This window comes from Balaenoptera musculus, chromosome 12 (assembly GCF_009873245.2).
Source record: "Balaenoptera musculus isolate JJ_BM4_2016_0621 chromosome 12, mBalMus1.pri.v3, whole genome shotgun sequence".
Taxonomy (NCBI): domain Eukaryota; kingdom Metazoa; phylum Chordata; class Mammalia; order Artiodactyla; family Balaenopteridae; genus Balaenoptera; species Balaenoptera musculus.
This window is the reverse complement of record NC_045796.1, coordinates 58,417,361-58,443,905: the sequence shown is the minus strand read 5'-3', so window position 1 is coordinate 58,443,905 and position 26,545 is coordinate 58,417,361. Positions and strand designations below refer to the sequence as shown.

Here is a 26,545-nt window from a genome sequence, read left to right as displayed (position 1 = left end):
CTCCTTCTTGCCCCTGATGTGTTGTCTGGTTCCCCTGTGCATGAGTCTCAGCCTTGTGTCCTAAGACAGGTATGCTAGCTCCTATGGGGCTGGGCTTCTTCCCGGTTTTTTGTTGATTCAGTTCTACCCATAAGAGTAGATTTCTATTATTAGCTTCAGGATCTTTTGGATGATGGGTAGATCTCTAGATCTTTTGTTATTATATTCTGTACATGTACTGGAGTTCCCATCTACTATTGAATTTTCCAGTACTATAACTGACATTAACCTTTCCTGACCATTTCAGGCTGCTCAGGTCTAGCAGCTCACCTGCCTTGCCTGTGGATGGATATTTATTGAGTCTTCAGATGCAGGTCATCTCAGTCTAGTCCATCTCACTGCCTGCCAAAACCTAGGGACAGCTCAACAAAGCTCAGCATAGAGTGGTGCTTAAAACCATGTTAATTATCTGTTTGTTTTTAAATTTTTATTTATTTATTTATTTATGGCTGCATTGGGTCTTCGTTTCTGTGCTAGGGCTTTCTCTTGTTGCAGCACGTGGGGGCCACTCTTCATCGCGGTGCGCGAGCCTCTCACTATCGTGGCCTCCCTTGTTGTGGAGCACAGGCTCCAGATGCGCAGGCTCAGTAGTTGTGGCTCACGGGCTTAGTTGCTCCGCGGCATGTGGGATCTTCCCAGACCAGGGCTCGAACCCGTGTCCCCTGCATTGGCAGGCAGATTCTCAACCACTGCGCCACCAGGGAAGCCCAATTATCTGTTTTAAACATTTAAAAACTATTCAACAGGCAAACTTTTGGAACCCCTTTTAACAATAGTTTGCATAATTAACCATATTATTAAGCAGAAAGTCAGCTGCAAAAGCTCTAGTACTGGACAGGATAGTTTAATAACTCATTTTAAATGATATGCAAAAGTTTATCATCCAAGTTTTAAGAGTCAAGGGAAGATGAGAGTAAGTCACGTATGAGAAAAGGACTCAGGATTTAAAATCTGAAGGACTCCCTCCTTGTTCACTATGACAGTGGGCTAGATAATTAACAACCATGAGCCTCAGTTTCCTCATCAGCAAATTGGTGATAATAGCCATTTGAAGGGCTGAGGGAGGATTAAGCTAAATAATGTAATGGGCTTTTTGATAGTTTATTGCATATAAGTAATATTTTTCCTATGTACAAGCCCTGTGAAAAGGTCCTAAGCATACCTGGGGCACATTCTGAACTTGGCAGGCTGTGACCTAGGGAGCAATTCATTTATGCACTAAATATTTTTCAGCTTTTCAAAAATATACTCCCCATAGTTAAGTGGCTCACCATCTGGTGAACCTGGGTTGGTGGAAAATCCTTATAAATCGGACTAGAAGGCAAATACGAACCATCCCCCTGAATGATGTAACTTGTAAATGCTAAGTGTATTGTTTTGGATCAGATGACAAATTAGATTCAAAAAGTTGATATTCTCTATATGGTTTTATTTGCTCTGGGCATTAAAGCATGCAGAGATATAAAAAGGAAGGAAAGAAGAAAGATCCAAGCTGACAGGTATCGATTGCTCTGATTGTGGAGGGAAAAAGGACTGCTGGAAGGAGGAATTTTCTGCACCTAATTTGAAAGTCTAAAAGGCCAAAGAGATACCTCTCTCTGTGTCTTTATTCACTCAGCAAACATTTCTGAATCCCTGTTCTCTGCTCTGTCTTCTGTTAGGTTCCAGGAATTCAGAAGCATAGTCTCAGCCCTCCTGTGTCTGACTGAGAGGCACATAAGGAAATCATCACAATACAAGGTGTCAGTCAAGGTATGTACAAAGACTGTGGAAGCACGGAAGGAAAACAGTCAATTTTATTTACCAGGGTCATGAAGGCACTTTGGGTCTTAAAAAATGATCTAGATGTCACCAGAAATCTAAGAATTTTCCAGACAGATGAGACTTATGTAAAAACATGGGATGTGAAGAAATTATGTGACATATGTAGGAACAGTGTAAGATACGGGAGAGGGAGGAGGGGAGGATTAGAGTCAGAGATATAATTTGAAGTAGTCTAAGTGAGTGGTCAGCAAACTATGGCCCATGGGCTAGCCCACCAATTGTTTTAGTAAATAAAGTTTTATTGGAACACAGCCACACTCAGTAGTTTATGTATCATTTTCAGCTGCTTTCAAGCTATTACAACAGAACTGAGTAGATGTGAATGAGAACATATAGTCTGCATGACAAAGTATTTACTATGTGGCCCGTAACAGGAAACGTTTGCTGAATCCTGGTTTAGTTAATAAATGGTAAAGACTAAACTAAGGAAGTAGCATGCAATGGAGAGAAAAAGGCAGATTTGTGAAGCATTTTAGAGAGGAAGATTTTTTTTTCCCCAAAGAATATATTTATTTTTGTTGCTCTTTTTGCTTTTTATTACTACATACCCCTATAAAAGTAATAGATATTTATTGTAAACAATTTAAATAATGCAGTATGTATAAAATAGTAGAAAAATTCAAACAATAGAAAACAGTAAAAAGAAAGTGAATGTCCTTAGGGGCAACAATTGCTAACAGTTTGAGTTATATTTTTTTTCCAAGGCTGTTTCATGCATATATATTTATTCGTATTCGTTTGTTTACTTTTATAAGTGGGGTCATTTTATACAGACTATTCTATAATCTGCTTTTATCACTTAACAGTATATCACAGATCTCTTTCCATGTCATGGTATATACGTCTGTCTCATGCCCATTAACAGTCTTATATTTTAAACATTCTTTTGTAGAAAAGTCCAATTTAATTAATTCATTCTAAAGATATTTATTGAGAAATGTAGTGTGTATCTATGCAATTGTCTTCCTAGTGTTCCCGTCCATGGATCTTCTGAGAACTACTCCCTTTGTCTCCAGTTGTATACCATGACAGCTGTCATATTAGTAGTTGTTAATCCAGTTTCTTGGCCTCCATTCTTTGGTTCAAGTGCGTGCATTTAACACAAGTCAGCTATGGCAGAAATAGCTAATTGTCACTAAAATTTGGGTTTCCATTTTCACAATATGGTTGGAGAAACTGAAGCACAGGTCAAATAATGTCCAGATACTAGAATGTGTTTTGCAGAGAATGCCAGCTCTCCACCAAAAGCTGTTCTCCCTTTCTTACTGGGTATATAGATAGACTATATTTCCTAGACTCTTTTGGTTATATGTGGTCGAAGTAACTAAATGAAATGTGAGTGAAAGGAATGCACTCCATTATATTAGTTATGTCTTGCTGTGTAACAAATTATAGCCTAAAAGGACAATAAACATTTCATAAGGGAAAACATGCATAAGGGAAAACACTCTGCCATGTGAACACTGCTGTCACTGGTGGTTTGTTAGCACCAAAACCTGGCCCTACCCAACAGCCTAGAGGTGCCAGTGCTGGGATGTCTCAGGTCAGACAACTAACTGGGGGGCGGGGTTTGGGGGACATAGCCCCACCCATCAGCAGACTGGCTACCTAAAGACTAAAGAGCCCACAGCCACCTCTGGACACACCCCTAGACACAGCCCTGCCCACCAGAGGGCCAAGACCCAGCTCCACCCACCAGTGGGCAGGCACTGGCCTCTCACACCAGGAAGCCTCCACAAGCCTCCAGACCAGCCTCACCACCAGAGGGCAGACACCAGGCACAGGCCAGACCCTACCCTGGGGCCAGCAGGGCCCTGGCCCTGCCTACTAGACCAATGCAACCTTCAGGACACTCCCGACCCTATACCCAACTGTGTCAGGAACCGGCCCCTTCCCACTAACGATCTGAAATGAGCTCTGGGATCCCTGGGCCCTGCAGCTAGCCTCCAGGAACCAGCTCTGCTGTCAGTAGTCCAGCACTAACCCCAGGATCTGTCTTCACCGCCAGTGAGTAGGCAACAGCCCCAGAGTCTTCAGGACCCTGATTCTGTCCACCAGTGAGCCAGCGACCAGCCGCCTCGTGACCAGGCCCCAGTAAACAGCAGCCAGCAGCATCCGTACAAGGCGGGGCCTGGCAACCAACCAGACTGGGGGCCAACCAAGCCTACCAGACTGCCCACCTTTTGGTGAAGGTGTTTAGAAAATGGAATTCTCATACACTGTTCCCGGGTATATAAAAATGGTACAACCACTTTTAACGACAGCTTGCCAGTTCTGAAGAAAGTAAATATACACTTTCTGTGTGATCCAATAATTTCATTTCTAGGAATTTACCAAAAGAAATTAAAACAGGTTTCCACACAAAGTACACAAGTGTTCATAGCAATATTATTTGCAATAGCTGAAACTTGGATACTGCTCAAATGCCTATCAAAAGGTGAATGAATAAATAAATTATGGAATATCTTACAGTAGAATACTCCTCAGCAATACACTTGGAATTACACTTGGTGATATCTGCTTCTCCAGCAGGGGTAAACATAGAAGACAGTAGTGTAGAAGACAATTCAAAACAAAACAAAACAAAAAACAGCAAAACCTTTTGAAAGCAGCTTATGCCAAAGAAGGTTGTTAGCAGTCACAGGAGAATGATTACTTCAGCGGAGAGTGCGAGGGGAGGACTGTGTAACTGAGGCTGGGACATGCTGTCTAGCATATTTTCACACAAAACAATGCGTAACACTGAGATGTGCTCATCTGCAAGCATTTGATCTACTGTCATATGTCTGTTGAATATTATCTGTGTTATTGGCTTTCCTTTTATTTTAATAATAATCTCATGTTTCTATATTGTGTCCATTGAACTTAGATGTGAGGAATTGGTGGGGAGTTGAGACTTTAGTTTTTCAAGGAAGAGCTTTAAAAGACTGATGCCCTTTTTAAGTAATTTGAGTCTCCCATGGTGGAAGTGAATTGGAAATAAATAATTTTCTGTCACATTCTACTATTTACCTGAACTATAGGATTTTAAGTAAATGATCAAATATCTCTGCCCTTTGAAATTGTGAGTATCTAATTAACCACTATTAGTCATGCTTCAACTGTTCTGATCTTTAAATCTCAAAAATACAACTCCATTCTGAATGGGATATGCTAGCATCAAATACCAGAAAACCTTCTTTGGATGTAATATGTTCCCACTCAGGTAATATAAAATCAAATGCAGACTTTGGCTTATGTGCTGTAGTTTCCTTACCTTGAGTTGGAGAATGCTGTTTATAAAATAAACTCCTTTATAGAGTAGTACATATAACATTTTTTGACTCCTTCCTGTCAAACTAGTTAGACACTTTTCTTGTAAATAAAAAAGATAAAAACTCCAGGCAGCCTAGACTTGCCTCATATTGACCACATTCAATGATTTTGCTATTAACTTTCTACAAAGTTAGGAAATAAGGATAAGAAATTGGCTTAATAATAGTATCCTGTAGTATTCCTTGTACTTCTTTGTCAATATTTGTGCTTGACTTTTGACCACCTGCCTTGTTGCTGGCTTTCTAACCGTCTGTGTTCCTAGACCTATTTGTTAGTATAGTCTAATATAAATCTCTTGGTCTCAGGTATATCTCTTTCTCTGAAAAAAACCCTAAGTCATGGTCATAATTCTAATTCAGAGACCTCTGTTTGTTTCAGGTTATGAGGAAAACAGAGCAGAGAAAAAAAAATTATGGGCAAACATTTCAAAAATATATACCATTAGTCACAGAGAGTATTTGGAGAGGTTGCATGTAATTCTGTGTAAACTATCAGCACTAAAGGAAAGCAAATAAAAGTAATGTCCTGCTAAGTTTAGGTCCATTGACCTCTTCCTGACAGGAAATTCAAAGGCAATTCCAGGAGATTTCTGCAGAAGGTTATCTAACTATGTATGTGGATAAAACTTAAATGCTGGATTCAGATAATAGCACTTCTGATCAAGTAAATTTAAAGAAAAACGTGCTGAACATCTACCATAAGAAAGGACCTGGAGAGGTAAAAATAATATATATAAGATTTCTGTCTCATGTAGTTTGTACAGTTATAGTAACAGCTGGTACCAAAGTTCCTTTTGAATTTACTGAGGAAATGCTTAGATAAAAATCACTTGACCTGGAAAATGAGATCCTAAGGGCATGGATTATCAGGAGTCAAACAAAGGGGAAAGCTTAACTTCTATTTATGATATACAATAATTTGAGAAAAGGGGGAAGAGTACAACAGAGAGGGAGAGAAAAAAATTATAGGTGAGTATTTTAAAAGCAGAGATGTCTAATATTCCTTATTCTGAAATGTGAACTCCCTGCTCAAGCTCCCCAAATCTGCAGTAAAGTTTTGGGAGTCCTGTTTTACAAATTGAGAGAAGGGACTGATTTCCTCAGCGGGGTTTGTATTAGTTTCTTATTGCTGCTATGACAGATTAATGTAAGTTTAGTGGCTTAAAATAACACAAATTTATTATCTTATAGTTCTGGAGGTCAGAAGTCCAAAAATGGGCCCCATAGGGCTAAAACAAAGGTATCAGTAGGGCTGGTTTCTTCTGGAGGCTCTAGGGGAAAATCTGTTCCATCTTTTCCAGGTTGTAGAGGCTTCCCATATTCTTCGGCTCGTGGCCCTTTCCTCCCCCTTCCAAGATAACAGCATCACATCTTCAAATTTCTCCCTCTGATCTTGGCTTGTGTTGTCACCTCTTCTCTGACTCTGACTCTCTTGTCCTCTTTCCATTATAAGGACCCTTGTGACCACATTGGCCCCACCTACATAATTCAGGTTTACCTCTCCCTCTCAAGATTCTCTCTTTTTTTTTTTTTTTTTTTTGGATTTTTTTTTTTTTTAATTCAGAATGAAAGTCACAAAAATTATACTCATCCTCATCAGTTCACTCAGTCCCATGTAATTAAATTTTTTTTCTCATCTTGATCTTTTGTTAGCACTTTTATGAGTTCATCAGTTTTTCATTAGAGTTCTGAAAATGCTTATTCATTCAGTTCAACAGTACAGTCAGTTACCAGAAACCTGTACTTGTCAGAGTCTTTTCCATGAATTTTTTAAAGATGAAACCCTTTTATAGGAACATATTTGCAAAAGCATCAGAGTACACACAGAACTGTCTGTAAATGACAAAAGACTCAAAAATGACCACAGTTAAAAATTTGATAAAAGTTCATAATAATGCAGTTGACAAGAAAATTAGTTATTTCTGAGATATACATTTTAAGGTAATAACTAGGATTATGACTTATAACATTATACCAGAACATATAAGATTTTTAGAAATTTCATGTAATGTCTGAAACATTTATATTTTTTTTTTTTTTTTTCATGTAATGTCTGAAACATTTATATTAACATATTTCCATACATATTTCCATACAAATACAAATATAAGATTTTTAGAAATTTCATGTAATGTCTGAAACATTTATATTAACATATTTCCATACAGATAACCCAATGAAAGTTTAGTATTAGTTGTTTTGTTTGTTTTTTTTATACTGCAGGTTCTTATTAGGCATTGAAACATTTATATTAACATATTTCCATACAAATAACCCAATGAAAGTTTAGTATTAGTTGTTTTGTTTGTTCTTTTTTTATACTGCAGGTTCTTATTAGGCATCAATTTTATACACATCAGTGTATACATGTCAATCCCAATCGCCCAATTCAGCACAACACCATACCCACCCCACCGCAGTTTTCCCCCCTTGGTGTCCATATGTCCGTTCTCTACATCTGTGTCTCAACCTCTGCCCTGCAAACTGGCTCATCTGTACCATTTTTCTAGGTTCCACATACATGTGTTAATATACGATATTTGTTTTTCTCTTTCTGACTTACTTCACTCTGTATGACAGTCTCTAGATCCATCCACGTCTCAACAAATGACTCAATTTCGTTCCTTTTTATGGCTGAGTAATATTCCATTGTATATATGTACCACATCTTCTTTATCCATTCGTCTGTTGATGGGCATTTAGGTTGCTTCCATGACCTGGCTATTGTAAATAGTGCTGCAATGAACATTCGGGTGCATGTGTCTTTTTGAATTACGGTTTTCTCTGGGTATATGCCCAGTAGTGGGATTGCTGGGTCATATGGTAATTCTATTTTTAGTTTTTTAAGGAACCTCCATATTGTTCTCCATAGTGGTTGTATCAATTGACATTCCCACCAACATTGCAAGAGGGTTCCCTTTTCTCCACACCCTCTCCAGCATTTGTTGTTTGTAGATTTTCTGATGATGCCCATTCTAACTGGTGTGAGGTGATACCTCATTATAGTTTTGATTTGCATTTCTCTAATAATTAGTGATGTTGAGCATCTTTTCATGTGCTTCGTGGCCGTCTGTATGTCTTCTTTGGAGAAATGTCTATTTAGGTCTTCTGCCCATTTTTGGATCGGGGTGTTTGTTTCCTTACTATTGAGCTGAATGAGCTGTTTATATATTTTGGAGATTAATCCTTTGTCCGTTGATTCGTTTGCAAATATTTTCTCCCATTCTGAGGGTTGCCTTTTCGTCTTGTTTATGGTTTCCTTTGCTGTGCAAAAGCTTTGAAGTTTCATTAGGTCCCACTTGTTTATTTTTGTTTTTATTTCCATTACTCTAGGAGGTGGATCAAAAAAGATCTTGCTGTGATTTATGTCAAAGAGTGTTCTTCCTATGTTTTCCTCTAAGAGTTTTATAGTGTCCAGTCTTACATTTAGGTCTCGAATCCATTTTGAGTTTATTTTTGTGTATGGTGTTAGGGAGTATTCTAATTTCATTCTTTTACATGTAGCTGTCCAGTTTTCCCAGCACCACTTATTGAAGAGACTGTCTTTTCTCCATTGTATATCTTTGCCTCCTTTGTCATAGATTAGTTGACCATAGGTGTGTGGGTTTATCTCTGGGCTTTCTATCTTGTTCCATTGATCTATGTTTCTGTTTTTGTGCCAGTACCATATTGTCTTGATTACTGTAGCTTTGTAGTATAGTCTGAAGTCAGGGAGTCTGATTCCTCCAGCTCCGTTTTTTTCCCTCATGACTGCTTTGGCTATTCGGGGTCTTTTGTGTCTCCATACAAATTTTAAGATGATTTGTTCTAGTTCCGTAAAAAATGCCATTGGTAATTTGATAGGGATTGCATTGAATCTGTAGATTGCTTTGGGTAGTATAGTCATTTTCACAATGTTGATTCTTCCAATCCAAGAACATGGTATATCTCTCCATCTGTTGGTATCATCTTTAATTTCTTTCATCAGTGTCTTATAGTTTTCTGCATACAGGTCTTTTGTCTCCCTAGGTAGGTTTATTCCTAGGTATTTTATTCTTTTTGTTGCAATGGTAAATGGGAGTGTTTCCATAATTTCTCTTTCAGATTTTTCATCATTAGTGTATAGGAATGCAAGAGATTTCTGTGCATTAATTTTGTATCCTGCAACTTTACCATATTCATTAATTAGCTCTAGCAGTTTTCTGGTGCCAGTTTTAGGATTCTCTATGTATAATATCATGTCATCCGCAAAGTGACAGTTTTACTTCTTCTTTTCCAATTTGTATTCCTTTTATTTCTTTTTCTTCTCTGATTGCTGTGGCTAAGACTTCCAGAACTATGTTGAATAATAGTGGTGAGAGTGGACATCCTTGTCTCGTTCCTGATCTTAGAGGAAATGCTTTCAGTTTTTCACCATTGAGAATGATGTTTGCTGTGGGTTTGTCATATATGGCCTTTATTATGTTGAGGTAGGTTCCCTCTATGCCCACTTTCTGGAGAGTTTTTATCATAAATGGGTGTTGAATTTTGTCAAAAGCTTTTTCTGCATCTATTGAGATGATCATATGGTTTTTATTCTTCAATTTGTTAATATGGTGTATCACATTGATTGATTTGCGTATATTGAAGAATCCTTGCATCCCTGGGATAAATCCCACTTGATTGTGGTGTATGATCCTTTTAATGTGTTGTTGGATTCTGTTTGCTAGTATTTTGTTGAGGATTTTTGCATCTATATTCATCAGTGATATCGGTCTGTAATTTTCTTTCTTTGTAGTGTCTTTGTCTGGTTTTGGTATCAGGGTGATGGTGGCCTCATAGAATGAGTTTGGGAGTGTTCCTTCCTCTGCAATTTTTTGGAAGAGTTTGAGAAGGATAGGTGTTAGCTCTTCTCTAAATGTTTGATAGAATTCACCTGTGAAGCCATCTGGTCCTGGACTTTTGTTTGTTGGAAGAGTTTTAATCACAGTTTCAATTTCATTGCTTGTGATTGGTCTGTTCATATTTTCTGTTTCTTCCTGGTTCAGTCTTGGAAGGTTATACCTTTCTAAGAATTTGTCGATTTCTTCCAGGTTGTCCATTTTATTGGCATAAAGTTGCTTGTAGTAGTCTCTTAGGATGCTTTGTATTTCTGCAGTGTCTGTTGTAACTTCTCCTTTTTCATTTCTGATTTTATTGATTTGAGTCCTCTCCCTCTTTTTCTTGATGAGTCTGGCTAATGGCTTATCGATTTTGTTTATCTTCTCAAAGAACCAGCTTTTAGTTTTATTGATCTTTGCTATTGTTTTCTTTGTTTCTATTTCATTTATTTCTGCTCTGATCTTTATGATTTCTTTCCTTCTGCTAACTTTGGGTTTTGTTTGTTCTTCTTTCTCTAGTTTCTTTAGGTGTAAGGTTAGATTGTTTACTTGAGATTTTTCTTGTTTCTTTAGGTAGGCTTGTATAGCTATAAACTTCCCTCTTAGAACTGCTTTTGCTGCATCCCATAGGTTTTGGGTTGTCGTGTTTTCATGGTCATTTGTCTCTAGGTATTTTTTGATTTCTTCTTTGATTTCTTCAGTGATCTCTTGGTTATTTAGTAACGTATTGTTTAGCCTCCATGTGTTTGTCTTTTTTACGTTTTTTTCCCTGTAATTCATTTCTAATCTCATAGCATTGTGGTCAGAAAAGATGCTTGATATGATTTCAATTTTCTTAAATTTACTGAGGCTTGATTTGTGACCCAAGATGTGATCTATCCTGGAGAACGTTCCGTGCACACTTGAGAAGAACGTGTAATCTGCTGTTTTTGGATGGAATGTCCTATAAATATCAATTAAATCTATCTGGTCTATTGTGTCATTTAAAGCTTCTGTTTCCTTATTTATTTTCATTTTGGATGATCTGTCCATTGGTGTAAGTGAGGTGTTAAAGTCCCCCACTATTATTGTGTTACTGTCAATTTCCTCTTTTATGGCTGTTAGCAGTTGCCTTATGTATTGAGGTGCTCCTATGTTGGGTGCATATATATTTATAATTGTTATATCTTCTTCTTGGATTGATCCCTTGATCATTATGTAGTGTCCTTCTTTGTCTCTTGTAACATTCTTTACTTTAAAGTCTATTTTATCTGATATGAGTATAGCTACTCCAGCTTTCTTTTGATTTCCATTTCCATGGAATATCTTTTTCCATCCCCTCACTTTCAGTCTGTATGTGTCCCTAGGTCTAAAGTGGGTCTCTTGTAGACAGCATGTATATGGGTCTTGTTTTTGTATCCATTCAGCAAGCCTGTGTCTTTTGGTTGGAGCATTTAATCCATTCACATTTAAGGTAATTATCGATATGTATGTTCCTATGACCATTTTCTTAATTGTTTTGGGTTTGTTTTTGTAGGTCCTTTTCTTCTCTTGTGTTTCCCACTTAGAGAAGTTCCTTTAGCATTTGTTGTAGAGCTGGTTTGGTGGTGCTGAATTCTCTTAGCTTTTGCTTGTCTGTAAAGCTTTTGATTTCTCCATCAAATCTAAATGAGATCCTTGCCGGGTAGAGTAATCTTGGTTGTAGGTTCTTCCCTTTCATCACTTTAAGTATATCATGCCACTCCCTTCTGGCTTGTAGAGTTTCTGCTGAGAAATCAGCTGTTAACCTTATGGGAGTTCCCTTGTATGTTGTTTGTCGTTTTTCCCTTGCTGCTTTCAATAATTTTTCTTTGTCTTTAATTTTTGCCATTTTGATTACTATGTGTCTCGGCGTGTTTCTCCTTGGGTTTATCCTGTATGGGACTCTCTGCACTTCCTGGACTTGGGTGGCTATTTCCTTTCCCATGTTAGGGAAGTTTTCAACTATAATCTCTTCAAATATTTTCTCTGGCCCTTTCTCTGTCTCTTCTCCTTCTGGGACCCCTATAATGCGAATGTTGTTGCGTTTAATGTTGTCCCAGAGGTCTCTTAGGCTGTCTTCATTTCTTTTCATTCTTTTTTCTTTAGTCTGTTCCGCAGCAGTGAATTCCACCATTCTGTCTTCCAGGTCACTTATCCGTTCTTCTGCCTCAGTTATTCTGCTATTGATTCCTTCTAGTGTAGTTTTCATTTCAGTTATTGTATTGGTCATCTCTGTTTGTTTGTTCTTTAATTCTTCTAGGTCTTTGTTAATCATTTCTTGCATCTTCTCAATCTTTGCCTCCATTCTTATTCCGAGGTCCTGGATCATCTTCACTATCATTATTCTGAATTCTTTTTCTGGAAGGTTGCCTATCTCCACTTCATTTAGTTGTTTTTCTGGGGGTTTTTCTTGTTCCTTCATCTGATATATAGCCCTCTGCCTTTTCATCTTGTCTATCTTTCTGTAACTGTGGGTTTTGGTCCACAGGCTGCAGGATTGTAGTTTTTCTTGCTTCTGCTGTCTGCCCTCTGGTGGTTGAGGCTATCTAAGAGGTTTGATGGGAGGCTCTGTTGGTGGGTAGAGCTGACTGTTGCTGTGTTGGACAGAGCTCCGTAACACTTTAATCCACTTGACTGTTGATGGGTGGGGCTGGGTTCCCTCCCTGTTGGTTGTTTTGCCTGAGGCAACTCAACACTGGAGCCTACCTGGGCTCTTTGATGGGGTTAATGGCAGACTCTGGGAGGGCTCATGCCAAGGAGCACTTCCCAGAACCTCCGCTGCCGGTGTCCTTGTCCCCACGGTGAAACAGAGCCACCTCCCGCCTCTGCAGGAGACCCCCCAACACCAGCAGGTAGGTCTGGTTCAGTCTCCCCCAGGGTCACTGCTCCTTCCCCTGGGTCCCGATGCGCACACTACTTTGTGTGTGCCCTCCAAGAGTGGGGTCTCTGTTTCCCCCAGTCCTGTCAAAGTCCTGCAATCAATTCCCACTAGGCTTCAAAGTCTGATTCTCTAGGAATTCCTCCTCCCTTTGCTGGACACCCAAGTTGGGAAGCCTGACGTGGGGCTCAGAAGCTTCACTCCAGTGGGTGGACTTCTGTGGTATAAGTGTTCTCCAGTCTGTGAGTCACCCACCCAGCAGTTATGGGATTTGATTGTACTCTGATTGCGCCCCTCCTACCGTCTCACTGCGGCTTCTCCTCTGTCCTTGGACGTGAGGTATCCTCTTTGGTGAGTTCCAGTGTCTTCCTGTCGATGATTGTCCAGCAGCCAGTTGTGATTCTGGTGCTCTCGCAAGAGGGAGTGAGAGCACGTCCTTCTACTCCGCCATCTTGGTTAATCTCCCAAGATTCTCTCTTTTTTAAAAATTTCTTATATGATGTTTTGGTTTTCTTTTCTTTCCTTTCTTCTTTTTTTTTTTTTTGGCCGCACCATGTGGCATGTGGGATCTTAGTTCCCTGACCAAGGATCAAACCCTTGCCTGGGAGCATGCATAGGGAGCATGGAGTCTTAAGCACTGGACTGCCAGGGAAGTCCCCATCTCAGGATTCTTAATCTCACACACACACACACACACACACACACACACACACACTGTCTCACAAAGATCCTTAATCACAATTGCAAAGTCCCTTTTGCCACGCAAGCTAATATATTCACAGGTTCTGGGAATTAGTATGTGTACATTTTGGGGGGTCTATTACTCTGCCCTGTGGGGAAGAACAGAAAGTACAGGTAGAACAGTGTCATGATCTGTAAAATGCACCAATCCAGTGGAAGCAAGGGGCTTGAAAGCCAGAGGGAATCCTGAGACTGTGCCTTTCATAGTTTTTGAGCAGGGCAATAACATGACCATAATATCTGTGCTTTAGGAAGATAATTTTGTGACAGTATAAAAGAGGGACTGTAGCATCAAGATAAATAACAGAATAGTTAAGTAACAGTTCAAGAGAACAATAGGTTTGTCACAAAGCAGTACATGATTAATTACCAAATGGATTCTACAGACAATAATTACTATTGGAATTTTTAAAACATAAATTTGGATAATGGTGATTCGTGAAACTGTTCTAATAAGGCCAAGGACATGAATTTGATTTCTTTGTGGGTCAGAATGTTCTATGGCTGAGTTAAACACTTAATCATGACCATCTTGCAACTGGGGGGTGGAAGAGGCATAAATAAAATCAAGTAAGAAAGCAAGTTAGAGCAGTACTAATATTTCATTTCTACTGAGAAAAATCCCAGTCTTTATGTCCTTCTGATGATAGGTTAGCACTTTATCTATTAAAGATGGTAGGTTACGAATATAATGAGAAAAAATGGGTTTTGTAAGATTTACCTCTGTAAATCTAAATACATTTTATCATAGACATGCTTGTAAAGATTTTGATCATAGACATGCTTCTAAAGATTTGTGTAAATAAAATTTATGTAAATTCCCTAATATTTCAAATCTATTTCTGACATGAATTTTATGAATAATCAGTATGCAATTTTTTCCCTGAAGAGAAAATTTATATAAGCATAAATATTATGAAGTTTGCTTGATGAACATAAATTTAGAGCAAATTTGGAAAGGCCAATGATTTAATGTATAGAATATGGGCTATGAAATGTAACAGTAGATGTTTCGATTAGTTGTATGGTTTTATGTAATTTAACTTCCCTGAGTCTCTGGTTCTGTTTTATAAAATACAGGTAATAATGTCTATTTTTAGGGTTGTTTTGAGGATTAGAGATTGTATGTGTATTGTAGGTAGAAGATATTTTTATCAGCTATTATCCTGATTCAAATGTTCAACATCAGTAGCCATCTCCATAACAAGGACACACCTGCTGTTAGACCCAGGTGGTTTACATTTAAAATATGACTTCAAACAATCTCATGATGGTATCTTCTCTCATCACTTTGAAAATATTTTCCTTATGTTTTCTGTCTTCCATTGTTGCTGTTGTCAGCTGTCCGTCCAGTTGTCTTTCCTTTGTTGGTAACCCTGTGATAAGGGTAAATCACAAATGTTACATGGGTAATGTGAACAGTTACAAGTGTTGTGGTTTTAACATGGTGACAATGAACCAGTTGCTCCTAAAGGTAAAGAAAACTCTTACTGATACTAGGGAGATTTTTTTCCTTTGAGACTTTGTAAAAAAACATGTAATGAACAAAAATTCTCGATATTTTCTTCCCTAACTACCTTAAAATAGGCCCTCATCCTCCATTACTATATTCCCTTATTCTCGTGTAATTTTTTTCATAGGACTGATTGCTTCTTTTTTTATATATATATTTTATTTTATTTACTTGTATATTTTTGAACTTTATTTATTTTTGGCTGCGTTGGGTCTTCATTGCTGCGCACGGGCTTTCTCTAGTTACGCCGAGCGGGGGCTACTCTTCATTGCAGTGCGCAGGGTTCTCATTGTGGTGGCCTCTCTTGTTGCGGAGCACGGGCTCTAGGTGCACGGGCTTCAGTAGTTGTGGCATGTAGGCTCAGTAGCTGTGGCCCACGAGCATAGTTGCTCTGGCATGTGGGATCTTCCCAGACCAGGGATCGAACCCGTGTCCCCTGCATTGGCAGGCGGATTCCCAACCACTGCGCCACCAGGGAAGTCCCAGACTGATTGCTTCTTGACACTGAGTTTTATTTGTGTGTATTATCTTTCCCTCTACCTCCCACCCCTGCCCCAGAATGTTAGCTGCTCTATCACACCAACTAACTTGAGTCTTTGGTGGCTCTGTTCAAAATAAGGTTTCTGAGTATATTCGTTTGCTAGGGCCGTCATAACAAAATACTACAGGCTGGGTGGCTTAAACAGAAGAAATTTATTTTCTCAGTATTCTGGAGGCTAGAAGTCCAAGATCAAGGTGGCGACAGGTTTAGTTTCTCCTGAGGCCTCTCCCCTTGGCTTGCGAGTGGCCACCTTCTGGCTGTGTCCGCACATGGCCTTTTCTCTGTGCATGTGCACCCCTGGAGTACCTTTCTTTTATAAAAGCACCAGTTGTATCGGATTAGGATCCCATCCTCATGGTCTCATTTTAACTTAATTACCTCTTTAAAGACCCTGTTTCCATATAGAATCATTCTGAGGAACTGGCAGTTAGGGCTTCAACATATGAACTTGGTGGTGGTGGAAGCAGGGGACACAATTCAGTCCATAACACTGAGAAAGGGAGTCTCACTGGCTTAGTTTAGGCTCACGGTCACAGAAGTCAAAATAGTGAGGAAAGTGGAATCAATACCCAGCAGAAGATAGGAGAAAAAGTGTTAGTTATTTAAAAACCTGATAGCTGATATGTCTTCCCTAAGGAACTCGAAAGACAGCTATTCTATGTTGCTAGTGAATTGCAGAGACAGAAGCTCTAGTTTCAGCTATTTTTTAAATTGTGGTAAAAAATACATAACATAAAATTTACTTTTTTACCATTTTTAGGTGTACAGTGTAGTATTGTTATCTGTATGCATGTTGTTGAACAAACGACCTCTAGAAAAATTTTTATCTTGCAAAACTGAAACTCTATTCCCATCGAACAACAATCCCCTTTCTCCCTCCCCCCAGCCCCTGGCACCACAATTCTATTGATACTTTCTAAGAGTTTAACAATTTTAGATACCTGACATAAGTGGATTCATGCTGTATTTGTCCTTCTGTGACTGGCTTATTTCACTTAGCATAATGTCCTCAAGCTTCTCTTGTGTGTAGCATAGGTTTTGTCCAAGGCTGAATAATTAGTTTCAGTGATTTTTTAAAAGGCAACAATAAATTTTACCAAAATATTTTATCACCTTTACTTCAAATTTCTCTCGCAACATCTTTTGAATTTCTCTCCTCTTATTTAAGTATCCAAAATTGTTTTTAATGTAGGTCTTTATGTAGCAAATACTGTTCAACTACATAGGACATAGTGTCTCTGTGTTTTCATAAAATTCAGGACTGAGTTTACTTTTGGATTTTCTTTCTTTCTTCCTCTCTCATTTCCTTTTGTCCTCCCTCCCACTGTTCCTTCCTTTCTTTATTGTGTATTCATTAAGTGCCTACCTTGTGTCAGCCATTGTGGTAAGAATTGAGAATTCAAGAAAAATTCTATTGCAGCAAAGCTTCCGAGGTCTTATAGATCTGAGAATACCTTATCATGCCTTCACATTTTAATGGCTACATAGAAAACTCTAGATTCTAAATTCTTGTCCTTTAATACTTTGGAGACTTTTCTACATTGTCTTCTTTCATCCAGTGTTGCTACTGAAAAATCTGAAGTCAGTCTAATTCTTATTCCTTTGTATATTCTCTGTTCTTTCTCTTTGTAACCTTTATTTTTTAAAATTACTTAATTTATTTATTTTTATTTATTTTTTTGGCTGCATTGGGTCTTCGTTGCTGCGTGCAGGCTTTCTCTAGTTGCAGCAAGCAGGGGCTACTCTTCGTTGCGGTGCAAGGGCTTCTCATTGCGGTGGCTTCTCTTGTTGTGGAGCACGGGCTCTGGGTGCACGGGCTCAGTAGTTGTGACTCACGAGCTCTACAGCACAGGCTCAGTAGTTGTGGCACATGGGCTTAGTTGCTCCGCGGCATGTGGGATCTTCCTGGACCAGGGCTTGAACCTGTGTCCCCTGCATTGGCAGGCAGATTCTTAACCACTGCGCCACCAGGGAAGCCCCTCTTTGTAAGCTTTTAAAATGTTCTCTTTGTCTTTGAGGCTCATAAACATCACTCTGGTGTGTCTCAAGGTGGATTTTCCTTGTTTCTTCTCTTTGACACCTTAAGGACCTTTTCAATCTGAAGTATTTCACCTTTAAAAAAAAATTCTGGAAAATATAACTTCATTATTTCTTCAGATATTCCTTCCTAGTCAAAGGCTTTGAGAAGCAGCCAAGTAAACACTGAGAATCCTTTTGACCCATGCTCTTGGAATATTTATTTACAAGGTTCAGTTTTGTAGATTAGATTTCTTTCTCTAAATCCAATCATGAAACGTCATTCTGTAATGAATGATAATGGAAATGCTTTCTATTGGTTTTCAGTTTTCAGAATCAACATATAGACAAAGTGAAAAAATTTATCTTACAGAATAAGATGCAAATTCTATAGACCTTGACAGTAAAATAATGGTATATCTGACTGAGTTTTGGAGAAGTGGAATGAGCTACAGAAGTACTAATATTTTTCATATTTATAGCAAGGAGTTAAGGAATGTAAATTAAAGAACGAGACGTTTAAGCAGATTACTTAAAATTTTCAAGTAAACCTACTAAAATAAAAATATAATAAAGACTGAATGGGGAGGGGGAGGTGCAGAAAACATGAGCTAATTTCTCATTTTTTCTGCTAGAGACAACAATCAATAAAAGAAATAGAGGTGTAGTGTTATCAGCAATATTGTTATATGCTTATATAGATAACCTCGAGAAGATAACCTAGAATCTAGATAATCCTTGTTATTAAGGGGATAACGAAGGTAATCTCTAGAAGAACTAAAGCCAGAAATTGTATAAAAAATTGTCGTCTATGGGGAATGGAATTGGGAGTGGGAGGCAGGAAGAAAGACTTGCTTTTCATTTTAAACCCCTCTGCATTTTTAAAATTTTTGTTTCTATGTACACCTATTACTCTTATAATAAGAGCAAAATAAAAGCCTTTTTACTTAGAAAGGAATATCTGCCATTCTGGGGAAGGATAAGTATTATCTTCAGAATTTTTGCCACATTGTATTTTTATGGTTACATTTTTAAACAAAGTATTATCGGATTGTCTTCAGATTACCCCATCTCCTGATCATGACAGAAGGCCTATTGCTATTTAAAAAAAATGAATGCTAGAATTCATTTTCTCAATTAGGTTAGTGATTTGTGGACATTTGTGCATTCTGTCCAAACTACGGTTCTTAATTTAAATTTTCCATCTGAATTGTCCTGGACTGTTACCATGGGGGCAGTTATAGAAGTTCAAAAATAAAACTTAATAGATCTTTATATTCTGAAACCTCCAACAGTGGTGAGGATTTATTTTCAAGTGCCTTCTGTTAGGATATTTACTTATACCTTGGCTTCTTTTGCAATTTATCTTTTTTCATAGTTACTATTCAGTGCATTTATTTCTCGTAGCAGCACTCATCTAGACATATTTAAAACTAATTGCCTGAGTCTGGAGGTGAACAGTTTTTCTATTCTATTTGTCCTTGTTCCAGTGAATGAATGTTAGATTTGTTGTTTTTTAAGATAATCCCTACTCAGCAGGTTACTGTGCTTAGGATACTACTGAGCCGTGTGTTTTCTTGGATTGATAATAAAATAGAATACATTTTTCAAATAAGATTTTTGTCATTAAAAGCTTAAGCAAGCTACATAAAGAAAGAAAATAACACAGGATTGTAAAATTCAAATAATTAATCATATGTATACATAGTTATTTCCTTTTTAATCCTGGATTTAATTCCTTATTGTTTCCTGGTAGTGTTTACAATGATTTATGTTCACTCTTATATTTAGGGCAAAGGCACTTAAATTCAATCACCAAAGAAAGAGAATAAACATTTGAAGAAAGACCATTGCCATCGTATCTCAAATCGCAAATTATCCTAGTGCTATAAGTCAAATTCAGTGAAGTCTTTGAGTATCAAAAGCCTACTCTGTGTCTGGTATTGTACAAAGTATTATGGAAAGTGAAAAAGAAATAGTAGTTCCTGTCCTTGAAATGTTAGCCATTTAGCTGTGGAGATGGAATTTAGATAAATGAAACAAATGTAAGGTAAGAACTTGCAATATAATACCTATCCTTCAGAGTTACAAATGTAAATATTCAAACAATTCAGAAATGGCAAATATGAAGGGGAGCCACGGTAGTGAAACCTAGTGATGGGAAAAGCATTTTTATCTCAGGTTTAAAGGGATTTTAAGATTTAGATGTATCGTTGACAAGGAAATGGCCATCTAAGAAAAAATAAGACTCTGGACTTTTGGAAAGAGCATGGCTTATTTGCTTACTAGAGGACACAGTGGTGTAGGGGAGATAGAATTGTGTGATTAACAGCCCTCCCCCCACCCCCCACCCCCTTTTTGTGGTGTAAATCTATTGGCACTACTTTTGTGTGATTTACTCAAATGATGGTCATGGGGGGTTGTAGATTTCCTTGTTTCCTTTCTGTTATCCCTGATCCTTCACTAAAGACATGTCACAAATTTCAATTTCCCATGTAATGAAGTGTTGATGGTGTGCTATGGGGAATTAAAGAGAAGTACCTGGTCAACATTTATGACAAAGTAGACAATGAATGGGCAGAGTTCTTTCTCTGAGGCCAGATGATGATAGTGGAGGTGGCCACTGGATGAGGGCAGCTATAACCAATGGTAAAGCAATCTTAGGAGGGTCCTCAGCATCAAAGTAGCAGTGCTGGCCTGAGGGAGCAGCTGATGATAGGACATGAGAGCACATGGGAGGTAGCACACTGGAAAATTGTCTGAAATCACTCAGGCACAGTTTGAAAGGGAGATGATTTCTAGCAATAAAACTAGCAGAAGCTCATTCTGACATATTTTGGGCCACATTTTTCACCATCATTTATTATTGTACTGGTCGCCTTTGCATCCCTTTATGTCTTTTACCACAACAAAAAGGAAGGGTAACTGATATCCCAAGTCTCAATGAAATTCTGAGTAGTGGTAGGCACTTTGAATCGGGAGATAGAAAATAGTAACTAGCTAGTATTAGTAGATTTTTAAACATGGGGATTGTAGTAAGGTCTCAGATGCTCGATCTATAAAATGAGAAGGTTGAACAAAACAATCTCTATTTATTTTTCTTATAAAAAGCTATTAGTCAACCCATTACCTAGCGATACGTTTTCTGTCCATCCCGCAATGTCAAAGGAAAGATCATTGATTCACTCTACTTTCTGCCCTCCACTCTCAAACTCAGCCTTAAAAATGTATTCACATAAGGGACTTCCCTGGTGGCACAGTGGTTAAGAATCCGCCTGCCAATGCAGGGGACACGGGTTCGAGCCCTGGTCCAGAAGGATCCCATATGCCACAGAGCAACTTAAGCCCGTGCGCCACAACTACTGAACCTGTGCTCTAGAGCCCACGAGCCACAACTACTGATGCCCACGCGCCTAGAGCCCGTGCTGTGCAGCAGTAGAAGCCGGTGCAATGAGAAGCCCACGCACCGTAATGAAGAGTAGCCCCTGCTCACCACAGCAATGAAGACGCAACGCACCAAAAATAAATAAATGAATGAATTAAAAAAAGAAAACTATAGTTGGCCTTCAATAAATATTAAAAAAAAATGTATTCACATAAAACTTTGAAAATTGTCACTTGATTTAGCTTTCTTGAAGAACATGCTGATTGAGTTTATTATTCTTAATCTGTGTTTTAAAAAGATTAACACAAAGCCAGATCTGTATTTCAACTTCATTGTCCCCTGTGATAAATCAGTACCTGAAAACCGACACTTGAATGATTGCTCTACAACCTAAAATAAATGAAAGAAAACAATCTGTTTTTCTATATAAAGGAAATACATGTTTATTGTACAAAACATTGTAAAGTATAAGGGAGACAAAGTTATCCACAATCTAAAAATATATATATATCCAGAAACCTATATTTTATAAATGACAAGAGATAACATCTTTCTGCCTTTCAGTGCTGATGGTTTCCTATGCTGAATGTATCTTTGACTATGTATATAATTATTTCCTTAGTTTCCCTACACAAAAGGGAACATATGGGTCAAAAAATATGAACACAGTTAAAACTCTAGAATAAATAGTATCAAAATTTCCTTCTAGAAAAGTTTTACCAGTTTACATTCCTACAAAAGTGTGAATGTTTGTCCTCACATTTTCTTGCAAGTACGGAACAAGTAATTTGTCATTTTGATAGGTGAAAATATTATTTTATTGTAATTATATTCTGTACTTCTTTGGTTATAGTTTTATATGTTTTCCCTATTTTTAAAAATTGGGTTGCTTTTTTTTTTTTATTAAGTTTTGAGAGTTCCTTATATATTCTGAATCCAGATCCTTTATCAAGTATGTGATTTGTAAGTGTTTTCTCAGTTTGTAGCTTTTCTTTACATTTTCTTAACAGTATCTTTTGAAGAGCCTTATTACTATGCTAATATTTGATGCCTTTGTATCACTTTAGTTAAAATTAAAAGCAGAAAGAGAGAAGAGGGAGAAAGAGAGAGAAGAGAGACGAGAGAGAAGAAAACTGGTTGCTTTAGGTTATGTGCTCAACTGTTGTCTAGGGAAAGATGACATTTTGATATTTTCACCAAGATTGCACATAATGGACAAGGTTGCCCACTCTCACCATTATTATTCAACATAGTTTTGGGTTAAGCCCAAATAAACATATTACCTCTGCTTCCCTGTGGTACCAAACCCCAATACTACTTTATGTTCAGTGCCAACATTATAAGCATGTGTTCTGCTTTTCTTTAGATTGAAAAAGTCAACCCCTGCCCCCCCCAAAAAAAACTGGAAGTTCAACAATTTATTGGGAAGTTATGCCTTGGGGATTTATTGAGGCACCCTCCTATTTTCCACAGCTTCTTAGTTAGGACCTTCAGTACTGTAAATTTTTCTTATCTAATATGTGGGTGACCTTTTGCTATGTTTTCAAGATGAGGTGGGCTTAAAAATTAGATTCTGTATACTTACTATTTTAACTTTTAAAGGTTATATCATTTCCAAAGAAAAATTACAATTTCCTCAGAACAGAGTCCATTGTCCAGAATATAATTTATTCTAAGGAGAGTAAATTTTTCATGCTTGACAGATTACAAGCCATTGAAAACTTTCCTAGACAGATTACTAAGAGACAATCAACAGATTTTCTGGTTTTCACTGGCTACTGCGAGTCACATCTCTGTATAACTTGCGTAGTCCTTGGTAACTGAAACTCTTCCCTGAGAATCTAAATATTAGCAGCTGTTTTGTGACTTCTTCAAAAGCCTTATATTCTGGGTCTTCTGAACGACAAAACTTTCTACCTATTTCTACATCAATGCCCTGGGATACTCTCTTAATGTTCTAATGCAAACCCATGGGAACCATCACAGACCAAGTGTTTATTTCAGCCTGTTCCTAGACCCATATCTCCTCGTCTAAGCGGCAGCAGCCAAACAAGTAGAACATTATACTGACTTGGTTTCAGGATCTTCCTTAAACAAGATGGTATCTCATACTGTGTAATCTTTACTACTTGCTGAAAATAGATGACATTATTCAGCAAGCGGGCTTACTTCCAATGAAATTTTATTGCTTTTCCTTCCACATTGTATCCATCATTGTAGTATTTTAATTTCTACTAATCTTCTTCATTACCCCAAAAAGGGAATCCCATGGCTGTCTAGAGTCTGTTCAAGAACTGACTATGCCTTGAACGGATTTGTTATAAACATCCATAGAAAATCCTGACTTAGTATTGTTTGTTGATGAGTCAACTCTTACTTCTGAAACTGGGAAATATTAGGCAAGATATGTCATGACATATCTCATTTCACTCTTAGGATATGACCCTTTATCCGAAGTAAATTTAGCCCAGATAGTCAAATTTTTTTGTACTTGCCAGAACTTGCCAATTGATAAGAGACAAGAGTTAATATATACACTTATAGAAGGTAGGCTGTTGGAGTGGTCCATGATTTTGGAATGCTTTGGAAACAAAGGAGATTTTTTAAAATTATGGTTATGTATCTATGTAGACACACATATATATCTTAGTCCATTTGGGCTGCTATAACAAAAATACCATAGACTGGGTGGCTTAAACAACAAACATTTATTTCTCACAGTTCTGGAGGCTGGGAAGTCCAAGTTCAAGGTGTCTATAACCATCACCAAACAGAAATTATATCCCCATTAAACAGTGACTCCTCACTGCCCACTCTTCTCAGCCCTGGTAACCTCTATTCTACTTTCTGTCTCTATGAATTTTCCTATTCTAGGTACCTCATATAAGCAGAATCATACAATGTTTTTTCTTTTGTGTCTGGCTTACCTCACTTAGCATAACATAACATTAAGGTAAATATATTAATATAAACATAAAGTATTTTCCACAGTGGCTGCAACACCTTACATTCCTGCTAGTAATGCATGAGGGTTCCAATTTCTTCACACCCTTGCTAGCACTTGTTATTTTCCATATTTTTAATAATATCCATCCTAAGGAGTGTGAAGTATTAACAATAAAGGTTTTTCACCTTAGCAGTTAACTCAGTTAAAAATGATTAACAGATTAAGTAACTTTTAAATGCTCTAGTACTTCCTAAGGAGTTGGCTGTCATAAAGGTTGAAGCCATGCAAAAAACAGCATGGAGGAACAAAAAAAAGCCTAGATAATCAATATGGCAGGCAGGCCTCACTAAGATTCTGGCTCCCATGATGGTCCTAGAAGCCAATTCTTTTGAGAGGTTGAAGGAAGCTTTTATGGAATGGCAGTGATTGGCTCCAGAATATGGAGAGTTATTGGAAAAATTCCAATTGTAAATTACATGAAGATAATCTCTGACACTTCAAAGTGGATACTCGGTGTCACTTGAGGACTTTAACTAGAACCTTGCCAAAAATTTCACATGAAATTACCTACCATAAGAAGTACAAATTGACTACTATAGTCAGTCAACATTGATGGGGAAATTTTTACTAAGATTGTACGTGTGTGTAAGGATGGACATGGACAAGAGCCCAGGCTTCTAGGTCCCCATGGACATTTTTGAAGTAGTTCAAATAACTGCCTCCTTCTATGGGTTTTTAATATGTCCTTCTGATCACTGTTTGCTTATTCTTAGAGTGGATGAAACATTTCCTTCCAGGAGAGCTATGTTCTGACAGTAGCAAACACATTGTTGATTTTATGTTCCCAACCTGGGGAGGTCCAATCAATCTCTCCAGTGATAGAGGCACTCATTTTAATGGGACAGTTAGAAAATTTTGTAAAGCCTTGAACTTGTTCAGAAACTTCATTGTTCTCATCTCCTCGAACCTCAAGAAAATGAGACAGAATTAACGATATTATAAAACTGAAACTAGCAAAACTGACACTTTTGGGCTTCCTCTGACTCTCAAGATCCTGAGGTTCACACCCTCTGGCACTCATCAATTCTTACCACGTGAACTTGTTACAAGTTACCCTATGACATTGCTTCCCTGATTTTGGACTCTACTTCAGACATACATGGCAAATTACTGCAAACCATTCATGCTATATATTCATTCTTATTGCAACAGATTCAAGTTGTCTTTCCTTTACATCCTCCTAAGCAACTCTATATGGGCTAAAACCTGGAGACTTCCTCTTCAGGAAAAAGACAGAAGAGGGGAAAACAAAACTGTTAGGAGGCATGTTGGAAAGAACTTTATCAGATACTTCCAGCCACTCTAACGGCAGTTAAACTCTACAGTCTAGATCCCTAGATTTATGTCTTCTAGTTAAAAAGACACAGGATTTCACCCTCTGTATTAGTTATCTATCACTGAGGAACAAATTATTCAACAAATGACCCCCAGATTTGGTGACTTAAAACAGTAAACATTTGTTATTCCACATAATTTCTGAGGGTCAAGAATTGAGAATGACATAGCTAGTGATTTTGGATCAGGGTCTCTCATGAGGTTCCAGTCAAGCTATCAGCTGGGGCTGCAATCAACTGAAGTCCTGACTGGACTAGACTATCCATTTCCAAGATTATTCACATGACTATTGGCTAGGAGCCCTCAGTATCTCATCAGTGGACCTCTCTATATGGTTGCATGTGACATGGCAACTGGCTTTCTCCAGAGCAAAAATGATCGGAGACAAGAGAGAAAGAGAGAAAGAGAGAGACAGAAGAAGAGAGAGAGAGGAAGAGAGGAAGAGAGAGAGAACACAACCAAGAAGGAAGCCAGTGTGTTTTATCATTTAATCTCATAAGTGACATACTATCACTTCTGCCATAGTCTATTAATCACACAGACCAAACTTGGTACAGTGTGGGACTACACAAGGGTGTGAATACCAAGAAGTGGTAGGCAATACCCACTGATACCTGAAGTGCCATTCTAATGTCTATTATAAAACTGAGGTTCCTTAGAATCCTTAGCAGCAGATGGTCTTTGAAAGGAGACAGCTTCCACCAAGAGTTTTGAATGAAGAAGACGGCTGCATGACATGGATAGCTTCTACTTCAGAGCTATGGAACAGATTCTAAAGGACTAGAGCCACAGATTGTCATTCTTTAATCTGCATGCTTTTGTTATTTAATTTTTTAGCCATTTCCCCCTTTTTTTCTGGTTAAAAATCTGAATTTTAAAGAAACACACTTGTTATTTTTTAACTATGTTACTTATGAGTTCTCTGTGATCAACATTGCTTTCTTCCATCTTATTCACACCTAAATATAAGTCCAATATCTGGATGCAATTTGTTCATGATTTGGATTTGGGTAAAACACACAATTGAACCAATGGCTGAACTTGTAACCATTTTCTCCATGTCAACTAGCTCCCTTTAGTTCCAGTTCCTTACAATAAAAAAATGTGGTTTCAT

The 26,545-nt window shown here is 37.9% G+C and overlaps 1 long non-coding RNA gene across 1 annotated transcript in view; it reads left to right on the top strand.

Annotated features, from left to right (window-relative positions):
- Positions 1-22,318, top strand: part of LOC118905312 — a 48,697-nt gene extending 26,379 nt beyond the window's left edge. Inside the window, exons 3-4 of the long non-coding RNA XR_005022201.1 lie at positions 1,701-1,791; positions 22,157-22,318. This is a non-coding gene — a long non-coding RNA (uncharacterized LOC118905312). The remainder of the gene's footprint in view (positions 1-1,700; positions 1,792-22,156) is intronic.
- Positions 22,319-26,545: the final 4,227 nt, after the last annotated feature.